Consider the following 11090-nt stretch of genomic DNA (forward strand, 5'->3'; position numbering starts at 1 on the left):
TCCTTAAAATAAATAAAGTTTAATAGGCTGATGGGTAAGTCCAAATTCCATACAATGAGGGGTGCTGTATTTCTTTATTACACTAATGTGGGCAGGCTATTGTATGTATAGTTTCCGGTTATTATTTCAGGCTCTAATTAAACAAAGGTTTTGAGCACTTTCTTAGGTGCTCTACTATATTCAACTTATAATGGTTATGCATCTTGTATATGGGAAATGCCATCTGGAGAGCCGGATAACAACTTGAAAGTCAAAACTACTAGATGGGTCACCTAAGGTTCAGTGCAACTTCTGGTAAATTGCTGTAGATGGCTGCTGACTTCCGCTCTTCTGATTCTTGCTATGGAAAGAGGAAAGAAAAAGGAAATACTTTCCATAGAAAGCCATGGTAGTTTAGACAGCTATCTGCATTTTTAGTCTATATATGAGTTCAGTGCTTGGAGACCCTTAGGTGAAGAACACATATCAGAAGTTCACTAACATTTATCATACACACAAACACACACACACACACATATATGTACAAATACATATAAATAAAATATAAATGCATACATATATAACATATATATATATATAAAACACATATATAATACACATAACATAACCAACCTGATAGCCCTGCATTGAGTGGGAGGTCAGATTAGAGACCTCCAAATGTCCCTTCCAATCTAAATTATTCTATGATGCTGTATTAAATTTATATTTTACTATATTTGGGGACATTTCTGATATTTTTTTAAGTTGTATTGCGAAATTTAGAAAACTATCTGACTTTAATAATCCATGAAACTGGGGGTAAACCCACCATGCTGAACTGTGTTTACAATAGGAAATCTCTCTAATACAATGCTGTAGCCTATAGCTTTGAATGTAAAGAGATCTAGATGAAAAAGAAGGGGAGCTTCTCTCTAAGACATTTCTCTTATGCAGCAAGATCTGCATGCTGTCTTGTAGGCCACAGTGACTCCTCAGAGGAGAACAAATCTCTGAGAAACAAGAGTGCCTGGGAGGGAGAAGGAGAAGGCCAGCTGACACTGTTGAATCAAATGGCGCTTGGATGAAGCTTATCTACTAATGCCCAGGAGATGATAAAAGCCAAAGACTTGACACCAAGAAAATTTGAGTGTTATGTTACCACAGAAGAGATGAAGTTCAGTGGCTCACATCCAGAATCAAGCAGGACTGCAAACTGTGATAGACGTACTTTGGAAATGGGGGATATGTTTAACAAAAGTTATTTTATCTTCCCCTCCTCTTTTTATTTTCTTCCTTCATGAAGTACTATTTTTATTAATGTATTTAATCCAGTCCTTTAATAAACAAGGAGCTGTCAATCACTGAGCAACAGCCTGGCACTTTACATAATTTTTCCCAGGTTTCTCAATAGAAGTGTGGTTTGATATTTTAAAATGATCCCTAGAAATTGGACCTGGTAAAAAATAAAAAAGACTAAATATATGAAAAATGCAAATAAATACGAACCCAAATTAGCAAAACATTTAATTTCAAAAATACTAAAGCAGGGTGTTTCAGCAGCATTGGAACACCTTTTCTTCCCTATGTTTTCTTCTGAAAAAGCAAGATTTTTGGCAAATCAATCTAGTTTCTCAGTAGGTTTCAGTTTTCTACTAACAGCATATTTTAGTGTAACATGCATCAGTTTAAAAGAGACTGGATCAGTCTGACCCTACCTTAATGTGTGTGACTGCCCCAGCTGGCTTCCAACAACTCAAAGAGATCACAGAATGAATCACAGAATCACAGAATGGTTTAGGTTGGAAGGGACCTCTGGAGATCATCTAGTCCAACCTCCCTGCTCAAGCAGGGGCCTCTAGAGCATATTGCCCAGGATCACATCCAGACGGGTTTTGAATATCTCCAGCGAAGGAGACTCCACAACCTCCCTGGGCAACCTGTTCCAATGCTCTGTCACCCTCACAGTGAAGAAGTTTTTCCTCACGTTCAGACGGAACTTCCTGTGTTTCAGTTTGTGTCCATTGCCTATCATCCTGTCACTGGACAACACTGAAAAGAGTCTGGCCCCATCCTCTTGACAGCCCCCCTTCAGATGCTTGTACACATTGATGAGACTGCCTCTCAGTCTTCTCTTCTCCAGGCTGAACAGGCCCAGCTCTCGCACCCTTTCTTCAGAGGAGAGACGCTCCAGTCCCCTCAATCATCTCTGTAGCCCTCCGCTACACTCTCTCCAGTAGCGCCATGTCTCTCTTGTCCTGGGGAGCCCAGAAGTGGTCACAGTACTGCAGGTGAGGCCTCCCCAGGGCTGAGTAGAGGGGCAGGATCACCTCCCCCGACCTGCTGCCAACACTCTGCCTAATGCACCCCAGGATCCCATTGGCCTTCTTGGCCACAAGGGCACACTGCTGGCTCATGTTTAACTTGTTGTCCACCAGGACTCCTCCCAGGTCCTTTTCTGCAGAGCTGCTTTCCAGCAGGTCAACCCCCAGCCTGTCCTGGTGCATGCGGTTATTCCTCCCCAGGTGCAGGACCCTGCACTTGCCTTTGTTGAACTTCAGGAGGTTCCTCTCCGCCCACCTCTCCAGCCTGTCCAGGTCCCTCTGAATGGCAGCACAGCCTTCTGGTGTGTCAGCTGCTCCTCCCAGTTTTGGATCATCAGCAAACTTGCTGAGGGTGCACTCTGTGCCTTCCTCCAGGTCATTGATGAGTAAGTTAAACAAGACTGGAGCCAGGACTGACCCCTGGGGGACACCGCTATCTACAGGCCTCCAACTAGACTCTGCGCCACTGACCACAACCCTCTGAGCTCGGCCATCCAGCCAGTTCTCAATCCACCTCACCGTCCAGTCGTCTAGCCCACACTTCCTGAGCTTACCTACGAGGATGTGATGGGAGACAGTGTCCAAAGCCTTGCTGAAGTCCAGGGAGACCACATCCACTGCTCTGCCCTCCAGGCATCCCATCAGAGAAGGCTATCAGATTGGTCAAGCGTGATTTCCCTTTGGTGAATCCATGCTGACTACTCCAGATCCCCTTCTTGTCCTCCACATGTTTAATAAGGACCTCCAGGATGAGCTGTTCCATGACCTTTCCAGGGATGGAGGTGAGGCTAACAGGCCTGTAGTTTCCTGGCTCCTCCTTCTTGCCCTTTTGGAAGACTGGCGTGACACTGGCTTTCTTCCAGTCCTCAGGCACCTCTCCTGATCTCCAGGACCTTTCCAAAATGATGGAGAGTGGCCTAGCGATAACATCTGCCAGCTCCCTCAGCACTTGTGGATGCATCCCCTCAGGGCCCATGGGTTTGTGGATGTCAGATTTGCCTAAATGATCTCTAACCCGTCCCTCCTCGACCAAGGGAGTGTCTTCCTTTCTCCAGCCTTCCTCTCTTGTCTCCAGGGTCTGGAATTCCTGAGGACTGGCCTTAGCAGAGAAGACTGAAGCAAAGAAGGTATTCAGCAACTCTGCCTTCTCTGTATCCTTCATTATCAGGGGACCCGCCCCATTCAGCAGTGGGCCCACATTTTCCCTAGTCTTCCTTTTGCTGTTGATATATTTGAAGAAGCCCTTCTTGTTGTCCTTGACATCCCTTGCCAGATTTAATTCCAAATGGGCCTTAGCCTTCCTCGTTGCATCCCTGGATACTCTGACAATGTCCCTGTATTCCTCCCAAGTGGCCTGTCTTCTTTTCCACATTCTGTGTACTTCCTTCTTCTGTTGGAGTTTTGCCAGGAGTTCCTTGCTCATCCATGCAGGTCTCCTGCCCGCTTTGCTGGATTTCTTCCTCAGAGGGATGCACTGCTCTTGAGCCTGGAGGAGGTGATGCTTGAATATTAACCAGCTTTCTTGGACCCCTCTTCCTTCTAGGGCCCTACCCCAGGAGATTCCCCTAAGTAGGTCCCTCAAGAGGCCAAAGTTAGCTCTCCTGAAGTCCAGCGTTGCAGTCCTACTTATTGCCCTGCTTCCTCCTCGTAGGATCCTGAACTCCACCATCTCATGGTCACTGCAGCCAAGGCTGCCCCCAACCTTCACATCTCCAACGAGACCTTCTTTGTTTGTTAGTACAAGGTCTAGCATTGCACCTCTCCTTGTTAGCGTCTCCACCACCTGGATCAAGAAATTATCAGCAGTCCTCTGCAGGAACCTCCTTGACTGGCTTCAGATCAGAACAAGGTGTTCCCATAGCACACACTTTTGTGATCTCCACCCCAGGTCTCTGGTAAATCAGGTAAAGGTGAGAAATTAGATTCAAAGATAAATTGTTTTTTTCCCATATGTATTTCAAATCAACTCTACATCAGTTGTGTAAATGCTACAATGATCTTTACGAGCTCAGAACAGATAGTACTTTCAAATGATAGTATTTTCAGATAGTATTTTCAAATGAGTGTCATGAGTAGAAGCAAATTTAGTTTGCCCTGCACTCCAAGGAGATGTTTGAGCTCACTCCTAGATGTGAGAACACAGAACCTGTTGCTGCTGATCTAGCTCCCCTGCTATAAGTACACAGCGTGCTGTTAAAATGTTTTCCAACTGGGCTGCAAAAGTCTGTAAGAATGTCCATCTCTCTCGGAAAGGATTTATTTTCTTTCCTCTTCCCTTTATAAATATCTACTGCTGTCTGAAGATAAACATGAAAACACTCGGAATGAGTAAAAGGCCACAGGCTCACATGAAGTAGTGATGCCAAAGGAAAACTACTTTAGGAACCAAAGAGACTCAGACACTCCAGTCCTAAGTGCAGGAACTGAAGAAAATCTTTCATTCATTAGGAACACTTCCTTACTCCTTTCACGCCTACTTTGCTGTATGTTTTGCCTCTCTCCTATCAGAACTGTAAGCAGGTGCTTGTTCTTTCTAAAGATTCATGTGATGCTCTTGAGAAAGGCTCCACACCCTCATCACAGCACTTCAGCTCTCCTAAAGTACAAACAGCAATGATGTAAGGAATGCCAGACTCCAGGAAGCAAATCTTCACTATAATGCACCTTTTATCCTTGGGTTTTGTTTTTAATGCTGCAGAAAAATGTGCTGCAGGTTTAAAGGTTTGAGAGGATTTTACTTAAGGGATACAAATAAGTATTTAAGGGTTGGACCAGGTGATATTCAAGCAAACAGTTGCAACTGGTGAGTTTGGGGCAGGACTCACACCTAATGAAAGCAATATGGTGAATGTTGTATATGTTAGTGACATTTATTTGGATATGGAGGGGAGTTACAAACTGAGGGTCAGGTTCTCCGAGATTTTCTGGTCTCATGAGTTACTTGCTGGAAGAAAACATCCACAAAGCCTACAAAGTCCAGGCAATATGCAGAGACAAAAAACAAGAATTGCTTTTTATTTCCTCCTGTACTGCTACTCTTTTAATGAGTCTGAGTGTGTTTCTCAGTCTCAGGCAAAGATCTTAGATTTTAAAGGGCCATTCCTCTTTCACTGAAGTTCAAGGTTAAGTGCATTTTGTGGATGGTCTCATTAGGTAGTAAAACCAAGAGCAAAAAAAGATTTTGGCTTCCTATTTTGTCCAGATTACAGTATCCATGCTTCAAAGGAGACACAAAACTCTGGAGTCAGAAGTCAGTGGATGAATATGCCTGCAAATTGACCTTTAATGAGAAAGGTGCTTTTAGTAATCGCCGTACAGCAAGCAATGATCTCACTTTGCAGGTTAGACGAAGAGACCTTGTTTTCAGGTGAGCGGCATCACTCTGCCTATCAGCATTAAACTGGAGATTAGTTTGCAACTATTTATCATTCAGTAACCTCCTGTTTTCATTTGGGGAGAGGCAGAAGAGGTTTATACACTCAGAGCTGTCTTTGCTTAGAGAGAAAACATTCCACCTAGCAGTATTTATGTTGCACAGACACCATAATCTTCCAGCTGACACTCTTCTCTTCGTCAGTCTCTGTTTATCATTCAGCTCTGGAGAACATTTTGTGCTTCTTGGTCATTCTTGAAGCATCTTGTTGAGGGCAGTTGATTCTTCTCCAGCCCTGAATCAAACTGGTGTGTTATCAGGTTGCCCTGACTTTGGCAATTAAATGAAGATGTTCTCTAAAATACCATGTTGTGCATCAAAGGTGATTGACCAGCTGCTTTTTAAAAGGCATGGAAATCTGGAGAACTGTAGCACAGTGTCTTGGGGAATAAGATTTGGAGAAAGATCTTCATTAAGAGGAAGGGTAATCTACCTATATGGTCATTATGGAGAGCAAAGCTGCGTGAGACTGATGGTCGTCATTGTAAGACTAAGTGAGTCAGTTTAAGTGAGAGTGACGGTCATCATTCCTGGATCACTGGAGACAGTCTAGCACAGAATGAAAAATTTAGCAAATAGGTGTTTAAGTATAGCAACCTCGAGATAAAATAAACAAAGCATTTAATTTTGCAGGCTTAGGGCATGTATTTGATTTTCTCCTCCTTTCTTCAAAGTGCATTCGTACCCCTAACGATGCTTCAGTGTTACCAGGTCAAATCTCAGCTTGCTACTCACTCCATACCAGCTCAGGGCCCTGAGCTGGGCACGGAACCTGGAGCCAGGCAGGCTGTTGTTGGCTGCAGGACTCAGGCGAGTGTGATGTGAATGGCTCCAAGAATACCATGCCAAAGCCATCAGCTGTCTCCAATCATCTCTTCCCATCTGTGGATCTTACAAAAAACATGCTTTTTTTTAAATGGTAAGGGGAGTTCTCCTTCCTAGCTTTTGCTGAGCCATATGGAGCACACTTTGCACAGAAATATCATGGTGCAAGTTTGCAGACTGAAAGCAGTGTGTATTAGTGAGTTCTGCTTCCCACTCCTGAGAGTGCTGTTGAACACCCAGTACTTGCTGGGATGGAAACTCTGATTTGTTGGAAAAATTTCCATAAGTTTGTATCAGCACAGCAAGGGAGAGAAAACAAGCAAACAAACACAAACTAAACAAAAAAAGCAAACCCCCAAACTAGCAAGAGTCTATGTGGCTTTTTTGTGACAATTTCAGCTAGGGTAATTACTGAGTAATTTAATTTATCAGCAGAGGGCATTTGGGGAATCTAATAGCATATTTTATCCTTATTCCTGGCAGGTCTTCTTGTCTTAAAAAGAAATTAAGTGATAAGAAGCAGAGAGGAACATAAATCCTGCAAAGCAGAACAGCAGGGACTGCAACTAGGTGGCTGTGATCAGCACATGGAATCTGATTATCTTCAAACTCATTAGGCTTCATTTTAATAAAATAAATCTGGAGAGGAGGATGGCCAAGAGTGGAAATTCCATCAGGAGACTGAAAAATAGAGTAGGTGTCCTCTCATCTGATACAAAGACTAAGCCAAAGACATGGAGACAGAGATAATTTCTTGTTGATGGATTGTATGGTACACATTCTGGAAGTACAAGGAAATTAAAAATTATTAAAACACAGAATTTTAGTTGGAATTTCCTCCAAGAATTGAGTAGAAGCTTGGAGGCTGAGTCCTAATAGCTCTTGCACTTGGCATGACTTTCAGTAAAGGTTCTTTACTTTTGCAAGAACACAGAGGGAACACCAACATACATTTTTAAGAGGTCTGATATTTAGATTAATCAAGTTGGAGTGGATTTAATCGCATAAACTTCAGTTTAAAACTTGATCATGGTCTCTTATTGAAGGGTTATTCCAGCTCCTGTAGAGCATATCTGAGTCATCCTCACAATGTTAAGTTTCTCAAACCATAGAGTTTTGTCAAACTGAATGGCAACTGAATTATTTTTAATTGTTTTTAAATTTGTTACTCTCCAGCACCGGAAACAAAACTAAGATACCAAATGGGCATGTGTTGCCAAAACTTAGGGAATGACTATTTGCATTTGAACCTGCTGAGAAATAGATAAGAACTAGTGACTCTGAATGACGGCAGAGAGATTGTTTCTTGGACCTGAATTAGCATGTTTTAAACTAACTAAGGCATCTCTGACACTGTTGCAAGTATAACCTGAGGTGACTGTGAGGAATAAAAAAAATTAGCAAATTATTTAAAACTATTTCCATACATTTTTAATAGCATATAGAAACATTGCTTTTGGTCATGTCATCCCATTTGACCAAACTAAGAACATAAAGAAAGAAGATTATTTTCTCTTTGATGCATTTTCATTGCATCAGTCATGTAAAATAATGTTCAAAGCCTCTGTGACCCAGAGCTGGCCAGCATTTTAAGGAAGACATACCTGACTCTACTTTTCCTCTAAAAAGAGGACCATATAAACACCAAAAAGGATTTCAATCTCTCCATTTTTTTTTTTTTTAATTAAAACATAAACTGAAAGAATTAACCTTTGACACAGAGAAAACAGAGACCTGGGATGAGACAAATTAAAATAAAAAGCATGGAAGACAGTCTTCTCAACTCCATTGCGTTCTTTGCAGTAGTATTGTCTTTCTTCACTGTCTTTCTCAGTCAACCTTTCTGCGTTGCAGCAAACTCCCAACATTTCCAAGACTTCACTGTGAGTCTCCTGCCTATTCTTCCCAGTCACCTCCCATTCTCACTTCAGCTGCGGCTTTGGGCTTCCTAGGCTTTCACTATTTTTTCCTGCAAATTACCCTCCAAGAAGCTGGCCTTAATTGAGAATATTTGGTTGCTCTCAGAGAATGGGCAGTCTCCTCTCCTTCAGAAAGTTCAGCCTGGCTTGGAGAGCTGCACGCAGCAAACAATTACTCTAGCCCAAGTTTAGAGAGTCCTGTTCTGTTCATTCTGTTTTGATTTTATCTTTAGCAGTTATCGCTTCACTGCAGGTCTGTGTAAATTTCTGTAATGGTAAGGAATGATTTAGGTCTGTCTCCTTACTTTGTTGCAGAACAGTCTTAAATATTCATTTCTTTCCCATTTTCATTAGTGTTTCTCCCATATGCAAAAGTGAAAAATAGGAGCATGAAGATTGTCCTGTCTGGTACCGGCTAATGAGAGGCTTAACTTCTGATGGACTTGCTAATATGGACTTCAGTGGCTGGAAGTGACCTGTATCTGAATTCCCAAGTGTTTATTTAGCTCTTTTTATTTTGTAAGGGAAGGAATAGACTATAGCAATAGCAATCCTCCAGCACTTGGATGTACTGCAGATGCCATAAGGGCACCAGATTATGTCTGGTGTCTGGAACAGAGCTGGTTATCAGTCAAGAACAAAACTTTGTTGAGTGCATAAAAGCACTCCCACCGTTGTAAGCATGAGTATCTTTACTCTTAGAGATCAGAGATAAAGCTAGGTATGGTAGAGGGAGGCTTTCATACAAGAAGCCAAATGGAGAATGGCCACCAAAAGTCTGAAGGAGAGCCAAGTAACCAAAAGCTGATTCAACGGAGGATTGCACACAGTTTCTGTAGTGACTGAGATCAACCACTTGAAATATTTCAAGATCTCTGTATCTGACTTCATTTTGAAATGAGCTCAGACAGTTTAGAAACTCTACTTGAAGGAAATATTATTTAAAATATTAATATTATTTAAAAATTGGCTCATGTCAAATACAGTATTTTGGTTTTGCCCTTTGCTGTAGAAGTATGATAAACTGGACAGGCTTTGTGTTGCCCTAAGCTGATATCTACTGTCATCTCTAGCTGAACCGCTCTCTAGACTTACTGACAGTACTGATAGATCTCCATTGACTATAAAGGGAGCCTAGCCACTTGGTCCTCATGGTGGTCATCCTAAGCATGGGCTTACAGTCTGTGAGCTCAATCCTGTCATACTTGTTTAAGTCTAGACTAGTCACCCAAGGTCTTTAGCATCAAGGAAGAGAAGCAGGCACCTCCAGATTTGTCTCATCCTGAAACATGAGTCTGAGACAGCTGTAATGAATCCTCTCTGGGGGTGCATATTTTTTATCAGTAGTATAATAGAAAATGAAAGAGGTGAGCTGAGCTATAGATTTCCAATATTTAGGTTATCACATTCAGGCAAATGAATCCTACCCAAAATAAAAAAAATCAGAAAGGAAAAGTTACTTCAAAAAGAAAAGTCATGAAATTTATTTCAGAAAATGCTGGCATTTTCCTTATTATTAACACTTTTTGTTTCCTTCCCTCTCCACCCTCCCCAGAAAAGGAAAAATCACCATGTTTTGGCAATGCCAAATGAACTTTTATACTAACAGAATATACTCTCTTCACTCTAAGTCCTAGATAACTTTGACCATGGATAGTCCCATAGTCTAAGCATTTACCTTAGGTACCATAAAAATCACCTTCTGGAGGTGCCTGAATCTAGCAGGAAGCAACTGAAACTAGAAGCCTTGGCGAAATTTAGTTTCATTCTTGATCCGAGGATGGATAGCGCACTAGCCAGCACCAAGCCCAGCACTACAAAACATCAGAAACAAAGGTATACTCTGGAATCAGAAGCGTATTTCCTGTCTTTTGACCTTCCCTGTAAGCTAACCAGCATTAGAGCTACCACAAGGAGAGGTTTGTTACTAATTCCTTTCATTACTGTAGATGCACCCGAGGGCTGACTCTCCGCTCTGGTGGGGGAAGAGGGGGGGAGCCATGTCATGCCATGTTCTCTCATCAAGAAGAGTTTCAGTGGTGTGTGCCAGGACACTCTCAACAAGGAATTTGCTCTGTGTGGAGTAATAAGAGAGCTCAAGACACTCATAAGCATTGTGCCAATAAAAAGTGTGGTAACACCTGGAAATCAAAACACTTCAGGTGACAGACTAAATAACTGAGGTGGTTTTGTTCTTGTTGTTTTTTCTGGAAAGTCGTCATTTTTCTGGGAGCTAAAAAATATGTTTTCTAATTGCAGCCCAGATATTTCTAAAATGGTGACTGTATTACTTTAAAACCTCCTGTTCTACCTAGAACCCCTCCAAGATTTTCTCATAACAGGGTTTGTTTGCATCAAGTCAAATCAGTATAAGAAAAGAAAACATTTTTTCACTGTGAGGTGGCCAGATACAAGTCCCCTTTGAAATTTCAGAGCTTGACTGGACCAAGCCCTGAGCAACTTGTTCTCACTTCAGAGCCCTGCTCTGAGCAGCCAGGCCAGAGACCTCCAGAGGTCCCTTCCAGCATAAATTATTCTGTGATTCTACTGCCATAGCTTATTTTTTTCTCTCAAGACTTTCATAAAGACGTTTTTAAACAATGGGGAATTTCT

Source organism: Struthio camelus, chromosome 2, assembly GCF_040807025.1.
Source record: "Struthio camelus isolate bStrCam1 chromosome 2, bStrCam1.hap1, whole genome shotgun sequence".
Classification (NCBI taxonomy): Eukaryota; Metazoa; Chordata; class Aves; order Struthioniformes; family Struthionidae; genus Struthio; species Struthio camelus.